The following is an 18982-nucleotide window of genomic DNA, read 5'->3' as shown; positions in this document are numbered from 1 at the left end:
GACCAAATGGCCAAGAAACCCTGTGGTGACCCCAATGCATAAATCCTCAGCCTTATCAGGAAAGGAAGGATGCTAAGGCATTACTTTGGCCCAGGATCACCTTTGTCTCCCAAAACCAACAGACTGAAATTTAACCCACTTGTGGTTTAATACAAACAACGGTCTAAAAATAGCTTCCAATAAGCTAAATTGATTACTTTTTCTTTTTTCTTTTTTTACCTCACATATATTTTAAGTATCATGTATGTTTTATATAACCTGTAAGGGAAACAGGTCAATTTAGCTCAAAGGGAATCATTTAAGATTTTAAAGGGAATTTGAACAGAATCTGAACTGTTTCACGGCTGATCACTGAGACGCCCTGCAATTCACTGAATGAGCCGTTTAACATCAAATCTGCGCTGGATATTAATATCCAAACTATAGTGAAAACACTATCAATTAGCACAGTAACAAGATCGGCAGTTTAAGACATTAACTTGTAAGCACAAAACACAAGATACTTCTCTTTTCAATATGAATAAGGCTTTATTGGATAAATCTAAGACATACAAACTAATCTAACACATAAACGCATGCACTCACACATTCACACAAGATGTAAGAAGATCGAAAGTTAGGGAAAGATGAGTTTAAGAGAATGGAAATATGGAATCCCAAGTTTACAGCAATACGTTAAATTGCATAGACATGAACAGCCATCAATCACTTAATTAACCATCGCATTGAGTTCCTCAATGAGGTTAAAATTATATTAGATATACCAGCACACATGTCTGAAGGTACATTGCCTGAAGGTGTCCCTTTAGACCGCTGCATATATGAAAATAAAATACCTAACCCTAAAAAAAATCTAACAAAAGGTTTCTCAGCTGTTTTTTGTAGTATTAGGTGTCCTTAATAACATACTAAAAGTTTACCAAAGTTTGACCACTAGAAAGGTGTAATTTTCAAGATGGCGTCCAAGATGGCCAGGGAGCCCTTAAAATATCCTTACTCCTTCATTATTTGACTTAGTCAAGTAATCTTGGTGTCTAACCCCATGTTTTCTGGGTCTGTGAATCCATTGGACTTGTCTAAATTGCACTGACATGATTACATACTTATGGAATACATGATTTTGTGAGAATATTGTAAGGTTTTATCATTGTTTGGGGTGAACCAGAGATGTAAACAATTTAGACTATATAATGTACTGTTTTGCTAAAACACAGACTTTACATTTGATGTAAAAGTTATTGCACCCAAAAGTAACTTAAATTGGAGTTGTATAACTTTGATCATAACTTTGATCATAAACAACCCTGTATTAGCCCGAACAGAGGCCTGTGTGTGAAACCTCTAAAATGGTCACTCTTTTCAATTTTAATTAGGCAATTAATATGTAATGTATCCTTTATAGATGTTTTAGAGGAGGTTAAGCCACAGAAGGTCATTTCTGAAAGGGCTGGCTGTTCACAGAGTGCTGTATTAAAATATATTTATAGAAAGTTGACTGGAAGGAAAAAGTGTGGTAGGAAAAGGTGCATAAGCAACAGGGATGACTTCAGCCTTGGGAAGATTGTCAGGAAAAGCAGATTCAAGAACTTGGGAGAGCTTCACAAGGAGTGGGCTGAAGCCGGAGTCAGTGCATCAAGAGTCATCAAGCTCAGACATCTTCAAGAAATGGGCTCACAGTCCTCTTTTCAGATGAAAGTTAATTTTGCATTTCATTTGGAATTCAAGTTCTGGAGGAAGACTGGAGAGGGACAGAATCCAAAGTCCAGTGTGAAGTTTCTGAAGTCAGTGATGATTTGAGTGCCGTGACGTCTGCTGGTGTTGGTTCATTAAGTCCAAAGTCAATGCAGCCATCAACCAGGAGATTTTGTAGCACTTTATGCTTCCATCTGCTGACAAGCTTAATGGAGATGCTGATTTAATTTTGCAGCAGGAATTTAGCACCTATGTCAGGGATCTAGGAGGGAGGACCCAACTTCATTGGGAAGTAATAAGGTCTTATTAACAAAACAGACTGATACAAGAGGGTAGTGAAGTGAACAATAGATAACACAACAGGATAACAGTTAACAGGAACAACTAGGGGAGGCAACTGGGAAAGCTTCAGGAAACAACTGGCAGAATACTTGGCAACAGAGGGGGCAGCAAAACCAGGCTGATGGAGAAGACCACACAAGGCACCGTAGAGCAGATCTCAGACACTTGTTAACCACTGACTCTGAAACAGAACAAGTGCCAGGTAGGTAGAACCGGGGCAGGACACACGGGGACAGGTCAGGAACTCGAACACAAAACTAGACAGGACAAAGCTCCACAAAAACACAAATTAAACTCAAGACAAGGAAAGATATAAGCCAATGAACTAATAAAATGTTAAGTAAGAAGATAAGAAATTACCAGTTTAACCAAAAAGAAACAAGACTAGAAAAGCCAAATAAATATTACAAATAAAAGCCAAAAGCAAGAACAAACAAATTACTAAAATAAGGAGCAAGACAAAAACATAGAACTACAAGGACTAGACAAGGGCACAAGACCAACCAGACAAGGATACATGGGAGCGTATTCAGCCACATACAGAGACAGAGAGGGTGTGAACGACCATGAACCAGGAAACAAAAAAGGGTAAGGGGCACTATAAATAAGGAGGAAAATACATGAGGGACAGTTGAGCACAATAAGACTGACCAGGCTGACAAGGGGGGTGTGGTAAACAGGAAACAAGGAGGAGGGGCTAAAGGAGCACATGGCCGAGAAAACAACAAAGCCATGTGCTGATACTAGACACAAGAAACAAAACATAAAACAAAGTGCAAAACCCTCACAACCTACCCACAGTGCCAAAACCACTTCCAAGTGATTTGCTGACCATGATATTATTGTGCTTGATTGGCCAGCCAACTCACCTGACCTGAACCTCACAGAGGATCTATGGGGTATTGTGAAGAGGAAGATAAGTAACATCTGAAAAACAATACATAGGAGCTGAAGGCCCCATCAAAGCAACCTGCAGTACCACAGACAGTAATTGCAAAAGGAGCCCTAACCAAGTATTGATAGCATAATTAAACCTACTTTGGAGATCTTGTACATTTCTGTTTTGTAAATCTTGTTTTGATTGATCTTTGAGAAAATATTCTAATTTTTTGAGATACTGAAGCTGAAAGTCGTAACCATCAGAACTCAAACCAAAACTCTTTACATACTTCAGTTTGTGCATGTGCAATAAATGTAGAATATAAAAGGTTTGCTTTTTTAAATTAAATTACAAAAAATAAATAACTTTTCCATGATATTCTATTTTCTTTACATGTACCTGCATGTACTTAAGGGAAATTGTAAATATTTTCCCCATAAATATGCTTGTAACCAATTGCTTTAATATATAATTGGACTTGTAATCACTTATCTATCATGCAAATATGCTAGTTATAATATTACATGGCAAAAACATGTATCAGGCACCAATATTTCTGGTCTAGGAGGAATACAAAGGAGTAATGGTCATTTTAAGGACCTGGTGGCAGCCATTTTGAAAAACGGGGCCTTTCTTGGAGTCAAACTTTGGTAAACTTTTAGTTTGTTTTTAAGTACATTTGATACTACTGTAAACCACTGAGAAACGTTTTGTTAGAATTTTATTGGGGTCAAGACATATTTGCGGCTGACTACTTTGTTGTCGCTGATTGACTGGAAGTTCAGTAGTCGCTGAAGTGACGTCTTGGGGAGCCCGTGATTGGACGTTGGCTGAAGATGGAGTTGTGTGGCTGGTTGAAGTTGAACGGGCACCCGAGGTCAGGCGTCGGAGGCTCGACGTTACAAAATTTAACTCAGAACACGAAACTCTCAAACGGAAAAGAAAAGAAATAAAGTTTGAAGAGACAAGGTGGTGTTTCTTCTCATCGTGGCTAAGTAGCAGCAGGCGTGCAGGCTGAAGCATGCTGCAACCGCGCTCAAAGAACAGTGATGACAAACAGCATGGCTAAAAGCTAAAGCTAAGAAGCAAAGCTAAAAGCTGGCATGACTGATAGCAAAAGCAAGGCTAGAACTGAAAGCAGGCATGACTAGTAGCAGAAGCAAAGCTAACAACTAAAAGCAAGATTTTATGGTGTCCTGAGTATTTAAACTGGCCTGTTGGCCACACCTCAAACGTTGTCTTGACCAATCAGATATTGTCTTGGCTCGGGGGTATCATAAATCATATGTTTATATTACCAAGCATGTGGTCCGAATTTTCCTCCTCTTGCAGGGTCTAATTTTGGACATGATTCCTATAACACGAATATGATACATGTGACAAATAAATGATTGTCTGTACTAATTCAAGCAAGCAAATTCGATTATGTAGATACTAGACATGACTATGTATCCTTAAGCTATCCCATACTTATTAAAAGACATACACAATAAGTGATTATAACATGATAGTCAAATGTGTGGGTGACACATTAATGAATATGGAGTGAAGCGATGGACTGATTCATTTATAAGTCTTTTTGAGTTCATTCTGGTCCATATATATGTACAAAAGTTTCTTTGCCATTCTCTTGACAAATGTTTCTGTGGAGACCAGAGGTTCAAAGCCCTTCCCCCTTAGGAATTTCAGTCTGGTTCTGCTGGGTGGGGGAAGTCAATGGAACTTGTGTAGTACTCTCATGGGTTTTCATGTGATGTCCAGCGTTGCATTTCAATTACGAACAACAAATTTGACAATCTCTTCTGCGAATTAAAATTGTCAATAATTGTTTTAGTGGTGTTAATGTTGAAAGCTGTTTTGTGAAAAAAGTTGGTTGGTCATCTTGCTTGGGTCTTGTGGCACTAGAACTGATATTTGACTTCCTGAGGAATTCGGCTCATGTTTCAAACACAGCCCTGTTTGACTCTTTTATTTGTCTGGTTCGAGTCATTTCTGTTACAAACCTGTGGAATTATTTCTGTGTGTTTAACTTTCTTTAAAGCCTATTCGTAGGGTTTTCTACCTCAGTTACAGGAACTAATCACCAGAAGTTGCCTCATTCATGTGTATTCTCTGTATTATGCATGCTTTATGTTACTCAAGTTAATTTTGTGTTGTGTTAAACACTTATCAAGGCTAAATCCTTATTTACTTCCACCTCAACTATGGGAAGTATATGTATTTTGGTACTTACTTGATTGGTAAATGATTTCTAGAATTTTGATATAAAGTAGATGGGTGTTGGATGCACCATATTTAAACTATTAAGTTTGCTTATTAAAGCGTTTAAACTAAACTCTCAGGAATTTGGACACACGCGATCACGTGGACATTACACTAATTACATCCAAGTACCGGAGAACATAGGTCCCGCCCAAGACAATATCTGATTGGCTGCCACACTAAGAAGGACGGGTCAGATGGACGCGTTTATAACCCAATGACAAGCAGCTATGCGTTGCTTTTTGCCTTTGCTTTTTGTCTTGCTTTTGCACTGCTTGCAGTAACTTGGGCTCTTGCCTATGTTTTGTGCTGACCTTTCCATTGTCCAGCTTCAAACCACCAAGAGCTACCTTCTGTTAGCATTCCATTGACTCTCATTCATTTTGGCGTCACTTTGACAGCGAATAACTTTACATCTGAGTCGTTTAAAGACTCCATTTGTCCATTAATTATTTCTAAAGAAACAAGAAAATGTGTAAAAGGCTCCATTATCTTGAATCTTATGTTATGGTCCCGTGGAAGCAGTTTTTGTAAAAAAATAGGCTAACGATTGCATCATAACCAGCGACTCTCTGTCGTGCAGTAGAGAAATTACCGTATGGACAGGAGGCACGCAGACAATCTTTTACTGTCTATGAGGCTATCGGGGGGACGTGGAGGCATAAAGTCAGGGGAGATAATGAATCAGAATACTTACCAAACTTTGCTCCTGTTCACGCTCGCCTTCTCTGGAAGATTCTGTGGGTGATTCAGTTTTCTCTTGGCACAGCGATTAGAAGACTTGCAGGTTGCTCACGTGACATCTAAGTCATCCAGCTCAGTTTGAGTCTGCGCAGTACGCCCGACCCCCAGGAAATGCGTACTTCTACTTGACTTCACTTGTCTCCGTTGAATCCAATGGGGTCGCTGTGTCCATTTCTTTTACTGTCTATGGGCAAAGCCAACCAACCAATCACCATCGAGTGCTGTCCCTCAGAACGCGTCATCAACCGACTGCCAGCCAATCAGTGCCAGAGAATCTCTCTCCAGCAACTTTGTTACAGAAGGGAACGCACGGGCCTACAAGGAGCATTCAAGCGCAAGTACACAATATCTCCTAATACTGGCTGATCTTGTGCGAATCTTATTAAGAAAACGAACAAAAGATTAAAGTGCTAATAGATTGAATCTCTCAGGTTGCAGTCAAGAAATAGTGTCTAACGCTAGACACTTGAGACTCCATTCACCCTCCGTTAATAACGTCACTTTTTTCAGTCACTGTTTGAATGAATGTTTGTGTGTTTTCGTTAGTTTAGTTTGTGTGTATTAGAGTAGTTCAATAAAGCCTTGCTTGATTTTACATACCAGTGTCATACCTTGTGCTGTGAGCTTACAACTGTAGATTCTGATACCTTGCTCATAAACCATAAATTTAATGATATTATTACCGTAGGCCACGGGATACTATTTTGTCCAGAATTTATAAAATACCCTAATCTCAATTTATCAGTGGACGAATAGTTGATAAAAGTGTTAAATATTAATTCTGAATAATTTGCATACTAATTCGGTTCTTATTCAATGTAATTCAATCCCTTTGGAGTTATATTGATCTTTATTCCCTTATTAATCTTACATATTATTACACTTCTTTTTTCCTTTACATGTTTGCAAAATTAGATTTAGTTTGTAGATACATTATATATAATCAGAAAACCTGTTTTGTGGCCATTTTACACACATTTTGCATAAAGAACAAATTTATATCAAATCATTATATGTTATTCTGTTAGAAAATAGTTGAGATTTATCTTTGTACAAAGTTTGGTTAAATAAACCAATAAATCCTGAAATCTAAAAATAGTTTTTGCCTATGCATGTTCATTAATTTCTTTTTATTTATTTTTTTTTTATTTATTTTTTATTCCCGATGTCCTGTATCAAGGACATAACATAGCTTTTTCGAAAATTAATTTTAATTTTTTTAATGCTCTATACAATGTAATAACAAAAATGTGTTTTGCTGGGTTTTAAGAGGTTACATGAAAAATTTACTATTTACAACTTTCCTATTTTTAAAGCTGCTTTACAGCAGAATTGAATTTTGTTTGTATACTGACATTATTTTTTCTTTTAGTTTAATTTTATTTGTATAGCACATTTAAAAACAATAATGGTTGACCAAAGTGCTTAACAATGTCAGAAAAAAAAGAAGAAAAAAAAAGACATATTTAATGCTGTAAAGCTGCTTTGAAACAATCTGTATTGGATAAACTGCTGTATAAATAAAGGTGACTTGTCTTGACTTTGTAATGGTTCATTGCATGACAGGAGATGCCAGCAGAACTTTGGTAAGACCAGGAAACAAACTTCCAAAGGAATCGATTCACGATTCATATGTTTTTGATTAAATTAATTCACAGTAAAATTCTATTCGATTCGATTAACGATTCGATTCTGCATTCTTTAAGTGCATTTACAGAATTATTTAAATGCTTCCCCTAAATTTGTTAAATGCTTAGTCAAGGGGCAAATTACATAACAGCCTTTATGGTTAGAGAACCATGGGTTGAGAGAGAGAGAGAGAGAAAGAGAGATATTTTGTCCATTGTTAGATACTAGTTTAATAATGCTATGGCATGACATGGCATTTGTAGAAATATATCTAAGACAAGATAAAAAAAGAGCTTTAAATGTATTATGAGTTGGCTAGCATTTTGCCCCTTGGTTTAAGCTTAGAGCTGCTGAAAGGGCAAATCCAAAAAAACTACTGACTTTTATGTGTGTCAGTCCCTCCTCTCTTCCTTCTCTGCTAAAATCTCCAATGCTAAAAAGACATACTACCGTAACAAAATTAACAATTCACCTAACTCTTGCATGCTTTTTAAAACATTTTCCTCACTCCTTTGTTCTCCTCCTCCCCCTCCTGCATCAACTCTAATAGCTGACGACTTTGCCATGTTTTTCATTAGTAAAATTAAAAACATCAGTGCAGAATTTTTCACACCACAATCCATCAAGCACATCTCACCAGCAAACATAGACTCATTCACATCCTTTTCTTCACTCTCCGAGGCATAAGTCTCCAAATTCATCCTTTCTAATCAACCTAATACTTGTCCGCTTGATCCTATTCCATCTCATCTCCTTCAAACCATTTTTCCTGCAGTTGTACCTTCAATCCTACTGACAGAGGGAATCTTAGGAACCGCACTCCAGTGGTTTGAGTCTTACCTATCAAGTCAAGTCAAGTAACCTTTATTTATATAGCGCTTTAAACAAAATGCATTGCGTCAAAGCAACTGAACAACATTCGTTAGGAAAACTGTGTGTCAATAATGCAAAATGACAGTTAGGCCCAATCCCAATTCTATTTTATATCCCTTCCCCTTCCTCTACCCCTCCGCCTACCCCTTCCCCATGTCCCTTGAAACAGAATGTCAAGGGGTAGGGGAGAAAATATTCCCCTAAGGATTGGGACACCACTACCATGACATCACACGCCATCATTCGTCGTCTAGCTCTTACAATACACACATATACTGGTGTGCATAAGAGCCTTTAATTATCGTTCTGTATTAATGAGCTGCTTACTGACACATACTGTATGACATGACACATATCTTAAATAGTGCAGCTCACACATCCAGGAGAAAATGAACTTGTCAACGCTGCCCCACAACTTTTTTTGAATACAGTTTAAATACTGAATCGCAACATTATATTTTCCAGCGACGAGAGGATACAATCGCTGTTTTTAAGTAAACTCACTCTAAAAAGATAAACGCACAGACGCGAATACACGCAACTTCCATCTCTCTCTCTCTCTCTCTCTCTCTCTCTCGGATAGGCAATATTTGAGAAAATGGTTTAGCGATTTATAATTATTGGGGGGATTAGCCCCCATCAATGTTTACGGCAGTTATCTCCCTGATCAGACATTTTCGCAAACATTTCTTTGAGTAACATGACATTAATATGAACTCACAATTGAATGCAACATAAAACAAATTATTACTTTTCGTTAAAATCTTTATTTATGCCAAAAAAGCTTTTTGTTTGCTGTAGCAGCCATGTTTCTGAGATAATTCATATCCCTTCGTTTGAAGTGTGGTCCTGAAAAAAACCTTCGTTTGGAGGGCTATCTGGCCCTTCCCCTCCAACCAAAAGAGAATCGAGACAACCCTACCCCTTTCATGTGAACGTGCGAAATGGAGCGGTAGGGGAAAGGGGAAGGGCAATTGGGATTGGGCTTTAAAGACAGTTCATCCTTGAATTCAGTGATGTCATCTCTGTTCAGTTTAAATAGTGTCTGTGCATTCATTTGCAATCAAGTCAACGATATCGCTGTAGATGAAGTGACCCCAACTAAGCAAGCCAGAGACGACAGCGTCAAGGAACCAAAACTCCATCTGTGGAGAAAAAAGCTTGGGAGAAACCATGCTCTGATGGGATGCCAGTTATTCCTTGACCAGACGAAACCAGCAGTTCAATCCAAGGCTGCAGCAAAGTCAGATTGTGCAGAAGAATCATCTGTATCAGATAGGTCCTTCAAAGTATCTTGGAGAGGTGAAGTGTCCAACTAGCAACATCTAACTACTGGGGTGCATCAGGGCTAAGTTCGTGGACCACTTCTCTTCTCTGTCTACATGGTATCATTAGGTTCTGTCATTCAGAAACATGGCTTTTCATACCACTGCTATGCTGATGACAATCAACTTTACCTCTCATTCCATCCTGATGATCCGATGGTAGCTGTTCACATCTCAGCTTGTCTAACAGACATTTCTTGCTGGATGATGGACCATCACCTTAAATTAAACCTTGCCAAGACAGAACTGCTTGTGGTTCCAGCAAAACGATCGCTTCATCACAATTTCACCATCAAGAATGGTACATCAACCATAACTCATTCAAAAACAGCCAGAAACCTTGGAGTTATGATTGATGATCAGCTAACTTTCTCAGACCACATTGCTAAAACTATCCGGTCCTGCAGATTTGCTTTATTCAACATCAAGAAGATCAGGCCCTTTCTTTCGGAACATGCTGCACAACTCCTTGTTCAGGCTCTTGTTCTGTTCAGGCTGGACTATTGCAATGCTCTCTTGGCAGGTCTTCCAGCCAGTTCTATCAAACCTGTGCGAATATCCCTTTTCTGTCCAAGATACTAGAAAAGGTGGTATCCTCACAATTATATTCCTTCTTAGAGAAAAATGGTATATGTGAGGATTTCCGGCCAGGATTTAGACCGTGTCATGGCACTGAGACTGCTCTCCTTAAATTTAAAAATGATCTGCTCTTATCATCTGATCCTGGGTGTATCTCTCTATTAGTTTCATTGGATCTCAGTGCTGCGTTTGACACAATTGACCACAGAATTCTTTTGCATAGACTAGAACACTTTGTTGGCATTAATGGAAGTGCATTAGCATGGTTTAAATCTTACTTATATGACCGCCATCAGTTCGTAGCAGTGAATGAAGATGTATCATATCAATCACAAGTGCAGTATGGAGTACCTCAAGGCTCAGTACTAGGGCCGCTACTCTTCACGATTTACATGTTAGCCTTGGGAGATATCATCAGGAAACATGGTGCTAGCTTTCACTGTTATGCTGATGATACTCAGCTCTATATTTCTTCATGGCCCACGGAAATACACCAATTTGAAAAACTAATGGAATGCATAGTCGATATAAAAAACTGGATGACGAGTAATTTCTTACTGCTAAATTCTGAAAAAAAAGAGGTGTTAATTATAGGCCCTAAAAACTCTGCTTATAATAACCTAGAACACTGTCTAAGACTTGATGGTTGCTCTTTCAATTCTTCATCATCAGTTAGGAACCTAGGTGTGCTATTTGATCGCAATCTTTCCTTAGAAAGCCACTTGTAAAGCATTTGTAAAACTTCATTTTTCCATCTCAAAAATATATCTAAATTACGGCCTATGCTCTCAATGTCAAATGCAGAAATGTTAATCCATGCATTTATGACCTCAAGGTTAGATTATTGTAATGCTTTATTGGGTGGTTGTTCTGCACGCTTAGTAAACATACTATAGCTAGTCCAAAATGCAGCAGAAAGAGTTCTTACTAGAACCAGGAAGTATGACCATATTAGCCCGGTCCTGTCAACGCTACACTGGCTCCCTATCAAACATCGTATAGATTTTAAAATATTGCTTATTACTTATAAAGCCCTGAATGGTTTAGCACCTCAGTATTTGAACGAGCTCCTTTTACATTATAATCCTCTACGTCCGCTACGTTCTCAAAACTCAGGCAATTTGATAATACCTAGAATATCAAAATCAACTGCGGGCGGCAGATTCTTTTCCTATTTGGGGCCTAAACTCTGAAATAACCTACCTAACATAGTTCGGGAGGCAAACACAGTTCGGGAGGCAAACACACTCTTGCAGTTTAAATCTAGATTAAAGACTCATCTCTTTAACCTGGCTTACACATAACATACTAATATTCTTTTAATATCCAAATCCGTAAAAATAATTTTTAGGCTGCATTAATTACCGGAAACACTTCCCATAACACCCTATGTACTTGCTACATCATTAGAAGAATGGCATCTACGCTAATATTTGTCTGTTTCTCTCTTATTCTGAGGTCACCGTAGCCACCAGATCCAGTCTGTATCCAGATCAGAGGGTCAATACAGTCACCCAGATCCAGTACGTATCCAGACCAGATGGTGGATCAGCACCTAGAAAGGACCTCTACAGCCCTGAAAGACAGCGGAGACCAGGACAACTAAAGTCCCAGATATAGATCCCCTGGAAAGACCTCATCTCAGAGGACCACCGGGACAAGACTACAGGAAACAGATGATTCTTCTGCACAATTCTGACTTTGCTGCAGCCTGGAATTGAACTACTGGTTTCGTCTGGTCAGAGGGGAGAACTGGCCCCCCAACTGAGCCTGGTTTCTCTGCTGTCGCCTTTGGCTTGCTTAGTTGGGGTCACTTCATCTACAGCGATATCGTTAACTTGAAATAAATGCACAGACACTATTTAACTGAACAGAGATGACATCACTGAATTCAATGATGAACTGCCTTTAACTATCATTTTGCATTATTGACACACTGCTTTGACGCAATGTATTTTGTTTAAAGCGTTATATAAATAAAGGTGACTTTGACTTTGACAATTAATCCAGAACACGGCAGCAAGTAAGCCTCTCCGGATGAAATACGGAAAGTTAAAGTAGTGTGGTCAGGAGGCTCTCACTAGCATCCAACAGGAACTTCGTGCTCGCTGTATCGGCTGGGTCAGCATCGCAGGCTGTAGGATGGAAGAGGTAAGTTTGGGTGGCCGTGGGGCTCTCGCCGATGTCCGATGGGAGCTTGTACTCACAGCATTGGACGGGAAAGCCTCAACGACCGTAGAAATGGAAAAGGTGGCCTTTTCCAGGCCTCCCGCGGGATCTGGATAGTGCATGGTGGAAATCACAGCTTGCGGCTGTAAGGAGAAAGGAAAGGTAGTCTGGCCAGAAGGCTCTCGCCGACATCCAATGGGAGCACACGCATCGAATAGGTAAGCCTCGCTGGCCGATGAATGGAAAAGGTAAGTTTGTCTAGCCGGGAGGTTCTCGCCTACATCCGATGGGAGCTCCCTACTCACGCCATCGAATGGGTAAACCTTTCTCGGTGTAGATGCAAAGATAAGTTGTGTGGCCGGGAGGCTCTCGCAGACATTCGATTGAAGCACCCGCATCGAATGGGTAAGTCTCGCCGGCCGTATGAAGAAAAGATAAGGTTTACCTAGCCTGGAGACTCTCGCCGACGTCCGAAGGGAGCACATGCATTGAACGGGTAGCCATGCTGGCCATAAAATAGAAAATGTAAGGTTCTCTAGCTGGGAGGCTCTCGCCGGCATCTGGTGGGCTCTCAATACTCGCCGACACCAGATGGGAAAGTCTGGACGACCGTAAGGGGGAAGTTAGTTTGTTTAGCTGGGAGGTTCTTGTTGACGTACGATGGGAGGGTGGCATCGAACGGGTAAGCCTATGTTGGCCGTAAATTGGAAAAGTAAGGTTGTCTAGCCGGAAGGATATCGCTGGCATTCGGTGGGAGATCAATGTTTGTGGCACTGAATGGGTACACCTGTAGTCTGACATGAAGGCCAAGGATGCTTGACCAAAGCTCTTGCAGCCTTTGGCGAGATGTTCAATATTCGCACGGACGTGTAAGTAACGCCATTAGTTGGAGGGAAACATCCACACACCGGGAAATGTCTTGCGGCATCTGACGGGATTTAAATACTAGCGGCATCAGACGGGTAACTGCTCCGGTAGATTGTCGGAAAAGAGCCAATCTGGTGGGAATTCAATAGTCACTGTATTGGATGGGTGAGCCTTGGAGTAGTTGGAGAATGTATTTATTTAGTTTTATTATTATTTATTATTATTGTTTTTATTTAATTTTTTTACTGGGAGCGCTTTGCAGCACCTGGCGGAGAGTTCAATACTCTAGAGTTGTCTAAAGTGGATGCTATGAGGGTTACTTGCGCATTGGTTTAGCAAATCCAATACGCTGCTTCTGATAATGTCAGAAAATCTTTGATCGGCTTGCATTCAGAGTTAAGTATACTTGATCATTTTTCTACAGTTGTGAGAGACAATTCATCAAGAGCCATTGAGATGGTTGTGTTTTAAACGGCAAATTATATGGAGCTGACGGATTGATTAAGAGTTTTCAAATTCTTGGTTAAGAATTTTCAGATTAACCACTCTAGTGGGCTAATGAGAAAACGAGAAGGCGGGGCTTCAAAAGGGTTCATGAGCAGTTTTTTTTTTTTTTTTTTTTTTTTTTTTTTACCACCTATAGAGGAAATCTGAACAAATTATTTCGGAGAACAGCTGAAATGTATAGCAACATTTAAGGTCACGACTTATGATTGCTGTAGCATGCCTGTTGTAAGAATTGCCCAATATTAAAGATGGTGTACATTTGAATTAGATGTTTAGCAAAACGAGGACTAGGTAGTACAGTGACGTGTAGAACTATTGTCGGGAATGTTTGGGCCCTTGAAGGCTTTTGATATGATTAGCATGTATGTTAGATTGTTGGCGATGCGTTACGTTAAGTTTGTTCTATGGAACAGTATGATTAAGGTTTTTTTTGTTTGTTTTTTAAGCTCCTGCGGGAGCGAGAACTGCTATGGCAGGTGCAACTGCAGCAGTGGATAAATCTTGATAGAGGCCCCTGCGGGCTGTGGCAGTGGAGAATATAGATAGGGGCTCCTGTGGGAGCAGACGCTGCTGCGGCGGTGGAGAAATATAGATAGAGGCTCCTGCGGGAGCAGACGCTCAGTGTGGATGGCTTGCCTTGAAAAAAAAATGCCTTGGCTTCTTGGTTAAATGGCATCGTCATCCAACAGAATTACATAATGATGTCGTTTAACAACTTTAGCCACGAAACCTGCGTTAGCTTCTTCACTTGAAGAATGTATTGATTTACGACCGGTGGTCTGCGCTGCTAAAGGAGGCAGCCTCAAACTGTGCTGTGGCCGGAAAAGCCGCGGTGAAAAGGCTGAGCTGCGACGGGAAGCGAGAGAGACTTGCTGTGGTGAGAATTGGGGTGTGGCCCAGGCTGGTTGAATGCCTGCTGCTGCTGTGATCCAGCGCTCGAGGAGAGCCTGGTCTTGAGCGGGAGCGAGGCTAGCTCGGGGCTTTGCATGGTCTACTGGCCACAACGTGTGGCTTTGCGAGAAGAGCAGCTGTCACGATAACGCTTAATGGTGTTCGCCAGACGTGTTTGGAGAGGTAGGAGTGATCGTGGGTCCGAAAAAAGTTTGGGTCTTTGATAAGAGACAGACAGAGCGAATCGAATGCTGATTAACCATCAAATGATAGAGGTAAGTCAGCGATATTTATACTGTGGGATTGATTAATAGATTGTGGTCCACCTGAGTTGATTAGGCTAAGTATCTGACGCGCTCCTCCTGACCTTGTTAACAAGAACATCATTTAAATGTTCTCTCCTGGTGGAATGACCTGCACAACTCAATCCGAGCCGCTGAATCCTTAGCCTTCTTCAATAATCGGTTAAAAACACATCTCTTTCATCTTTATTTGACCCTCCAACTTTAGCACTCACTATTCTAATTCTATTCTTAAAACAACAAATACAAAATCGAACTAGCTTTCTAATCTTTTTGTATTCTACATGTTTTCTCTTCATTTATTATACAATTATAAAAAAGACCTCTAACACTAGCTTGCACTATTCTTTTTCTATTCGCTCTGTTTTCTTTTTATGCATGATATTATTTAAAAACCCTTGCTATTTGTACTGCATTTAAGCTAATTGAGACTTGTTATAACACTTGTATATCATTGCTCTTTTGTTGTTTTTGAGTGCTTCCAATGTCCTCATTTGTAAGTCGCTTTGGATAAAAGCGTCTACTAAATGACTAAATGTAAATGTAAAGGTGACAGAGATTCATCAAATTAACAGCCACCTCTGTTATCACAGTCACTGGCTCCCACTCACACCAGATCCCTGGCACCTGCACTCACCAATCAAGTCAGCAACAAAACCACTCTCACCACAGTTTGTCAGTGTCCAGTCTATTGCTCACCACTCTGAACTGTTACCCAGACTCTGTGTGCAGTTACCTGTGTATACTTTCCTGTAGGACACCCAATGATCCTGAAAAGAAAACAGTCATCAACCTTCCGCTAAGACCCACTGAACTGTTTCAATAACCTAGATTCTCACCTGTCATTAGCTCCTGTCTGTTTCTCTCTTATTCTGAGGTCACCGTAGCCACCAGATCCAGTCTGTATCCAGATCAGAGGGTCAATACAGTCACCCAGATCCAGTACGTATCCAGACCAGATGGTGGATCAGCACCTAGAAAGGACCTCTACAGCCCTGAAAGACAGCGGAGACCAGGACAACTAAAGTCCCAGATATAGATCCCCTGGAAAGACCTCATCTCAGAGGACCACCGGGACAAGACTACAGGAAACAGATGATTCTTCTGCACAATTCTGACTTTGCTTCAGCCTGGAATTGAACTACTGGTTTCGTCTGGTCAGAGGAGAACTGGCCCCCCAACTGAGCCTGGTTTCTCTGCTGTCGCCTTTGGCTTGCTTAGTTGGGGTCACTTCATCTACAGCGATATCGTTAACTTGAAATAAATGCACAGACACTATTTAACTGAACAGAGATGACATCACTGAATTCAATGATGAACTGCCTTTAACTATCATTTTGCATTATTGACACACTGCTTTGACGCAATGTATTTTGTTTAAAGCATTATATAAATAAAGGTGACTTTGACTTTGACAATTAATCCAGAACACGGCAGCAAGTAAGCCTCTCCGGATGAAAAGAAAACAGTCATCAACCTTCCGCTAAGACCCACTGAACTGTTTCAATAACCTAGATTCTCACCTGTCATTAGCTCCTAATGATCTGCCTTCAAGTCTGTCAATAAATCACCCTGTCATTTCACTTTCTGTCTCTGGCTTGATTTGTGAAAGAAGACTAGACCAACACCGGCACTGATCCCGGTCTCCCTCACCTGCGGAAATCTGATTACATGGAATTCCAGGATGTCTTCAGTTAGCAGGCAGCCAACCATCTACCACCTCATTGGCCATGGAGCTGCACAATTGACTTGCAGCCTGGAGATAAACGCCCAAGGGTAGAGTTTACCCACTGTCCATCCCAGAGCGCAAGGCAATGGAGGAGTGCATCAAGGAGGCTCTTAACCAGGGATTCATGATTCATGATTGTTTACATCAATGATATTCTCATCTACTCCCAGAACCTGGCCGAACATTGCCACTGCTGTCCTGGAACTTCAGTGCCCAGCGAAGCCTTCTAAAAACTCAAGACAACATTCAGCTCCCACCCTTCATCCTCCTGATCCCCATGTACCATTTGTGTTGGAAATAGACACCTCCACCACTGGTGTTGGAGCTGTGCTGTCCCAGCAATTTGATGAGCCTCCATGCAACCAGCCTTGTGCATACTATTCCAAGAAAATAACCCCAGCTGAGCACATTTATGATATCGAGAATAGGGAGTTGCTGGCCATTAAACTAGCCCTAGAAGAGTGGTGGCATTAGCTGGAGGGTGCTAACCATCCATTCACTGTAATCATTGAAAGCCCCATTCTCTGGAACATCAACGAAGATATCAGAGCCGCCACTCAGGCTGAACCCGCTTTGCTGGGAGGCCCAGAAGGGAGAACATTCATTCCCAAGTTCCCAACGGTAGTCCTTTCTGGGATTAGTTCATAATGTACTGGGCTCTGGACATACAGACAGCCAACGGAACCTCTCGCTCCTCCAAGCTCTGAACTGGTGGCCCAGTATATCCTGTGATGTCAACCGGTACATCCACAGTTCATCAGTCTGTGCCATGTCATTAACTTCTCATCACCTTCCAGTGGGCAAGCTGTATTATTATTGTTTATCAACTCTTTTACCTCTTTTGGCTGTGTCCAGCCTGCTTTTAGGATGTAGAATTTATTTTATGTGAAATGAGGAGGCCCTAATCATATATCATATCATACCATATTTTGTCTAATGTCAAAACAGGACTTGCAAATTTACCATATACTGTATTTTTGTAATGTCTGCCCAAGGAGATTTCAATTTGTCTAATGTCCAAATACAGTGTGCAGCTCCACCATATACTGTACCCCTGCACTGTCTGCACATTATTCCATTCTCATGCAGGCCTCTACACACAGGCAAATGCATGATAATAACTGTAGAATAGCTTGATACATAAATGGCTAGATTCACATTGATTATACTTGATTCATCCATATTTTGCCCAAAAAAAATCTTCCACACCGTCAGGGAAAAGGCAGTGGACAACAAGATCATTGATATTGTAGATTTGAGACTGTGGCACTCTGAAGGAGAGTTTATGGGTTTATGGGGCGACCTGTACACTCTCCTCCCTCCGTCAGATTTGTCCCCAAATCCAGCCCGGAGAAGGCTGCTGATCCCATGTCTAGCCCAGAAGGGTCCTCAGAAACTGAGTCAAGCCCAGAGAGGGCTGCTATTTCCACGTCAAGCCCAGGGAGGGCTCCTGTTCCCGCGTCCAGCCCAGAGAGGGCTTGTGTTCCTGCATCCAGCCCGGAGAGGGCTCGTGTTCCCACGCCCAGCCCAGAGAGGGTTCCTTTTTCCACTTCGAGCCCAGAGAGGGCTCCTGGTTCCATGCATATGGAATTATATTTGCTTCAATAAAAATGAATGAAACTTTATAACTATAGAGCTGAGTATCCTCAGCATAACAGTAAAAGCTAACACCATGTTTCCTGATGATATCTCCCAAGGGTAACGTATAAAGCGTGAAGAGTAGCAGCCCTAGTACTGAGCCTTGAGGTACTCCATACTGCACTTGTGATCGATATGATACATCTTCATTCACTGCTACAAATTGATGGTGGTCATATGAGTATGATTTAAATGCTAATGCACTTCCATTAATGCCAACAAAGTGTTCAAGTCTATGCAAAAGAATGTTGTGGTCAATTGTGTCAAATGCAGCAATAAGATCCAATAAAACTAATAGAGAGATACAACCACAATCAGATGATAAGAGCAGGTCATTTGTTACTCAGTCTCAGTCCTATGATACAATCTAAATCCTGACTGGAAATCCTCACAGATACCATTTTTCTCTAAGAAGAATATAATCGTGAGGATACTACCTTTTCTAGTATCTTGGCAGAAAAGGGAGATTCGAGATCGGTCTATAATTAATTAACTAGTTCTTTGGGGTCAAGCTGTGATTTTTTGATGAGAGGCTTAATAACAGCCAGTTTGA

General features: G+C 40.7%; 1 long non-coding RNA gene across 1 annotated transcript in view; it reads left to right on the top strand.

Annotated features, from left to right (window-relative positions):
- LOC127968154 (uncharacterized) overlaps positions 1-18982 on the top strand; it is a 146954-nt gene that overhangs the window by 97912 nt on the left and 30060 nt on the right. The window contains exon 2 of the long non-coding RNA XR_008155901.1: positions 11162-11190. This is a non-coding gene — a long non-coding RNA (uncharacterized LOC127968154). The remainder of the gene's footprint in view (positions 1-11161; positions 11191-18982) is intronic.

Source organism: Carassius gibelio, chromosome B11 (genome assembly GCF_023724105.1).
Source record: "Carassius gibelio isolate Cgi1373 ecotype wild population from Czech Republic chromosome B11, carGib1.2-hapl.c, whole genome shotgun sequence".
Classification (NCBI taxonomy): Eukaryota; Metazoa; Chordata; class Actinopteri; order Cypriniformes; family Cyprinidae; genus Carassius; species Carassius gibelio.
Note: the sequence above shows the minus strand (reverse complement) of the source record. Positions and strands in the feature narration are given on the sequence as shown.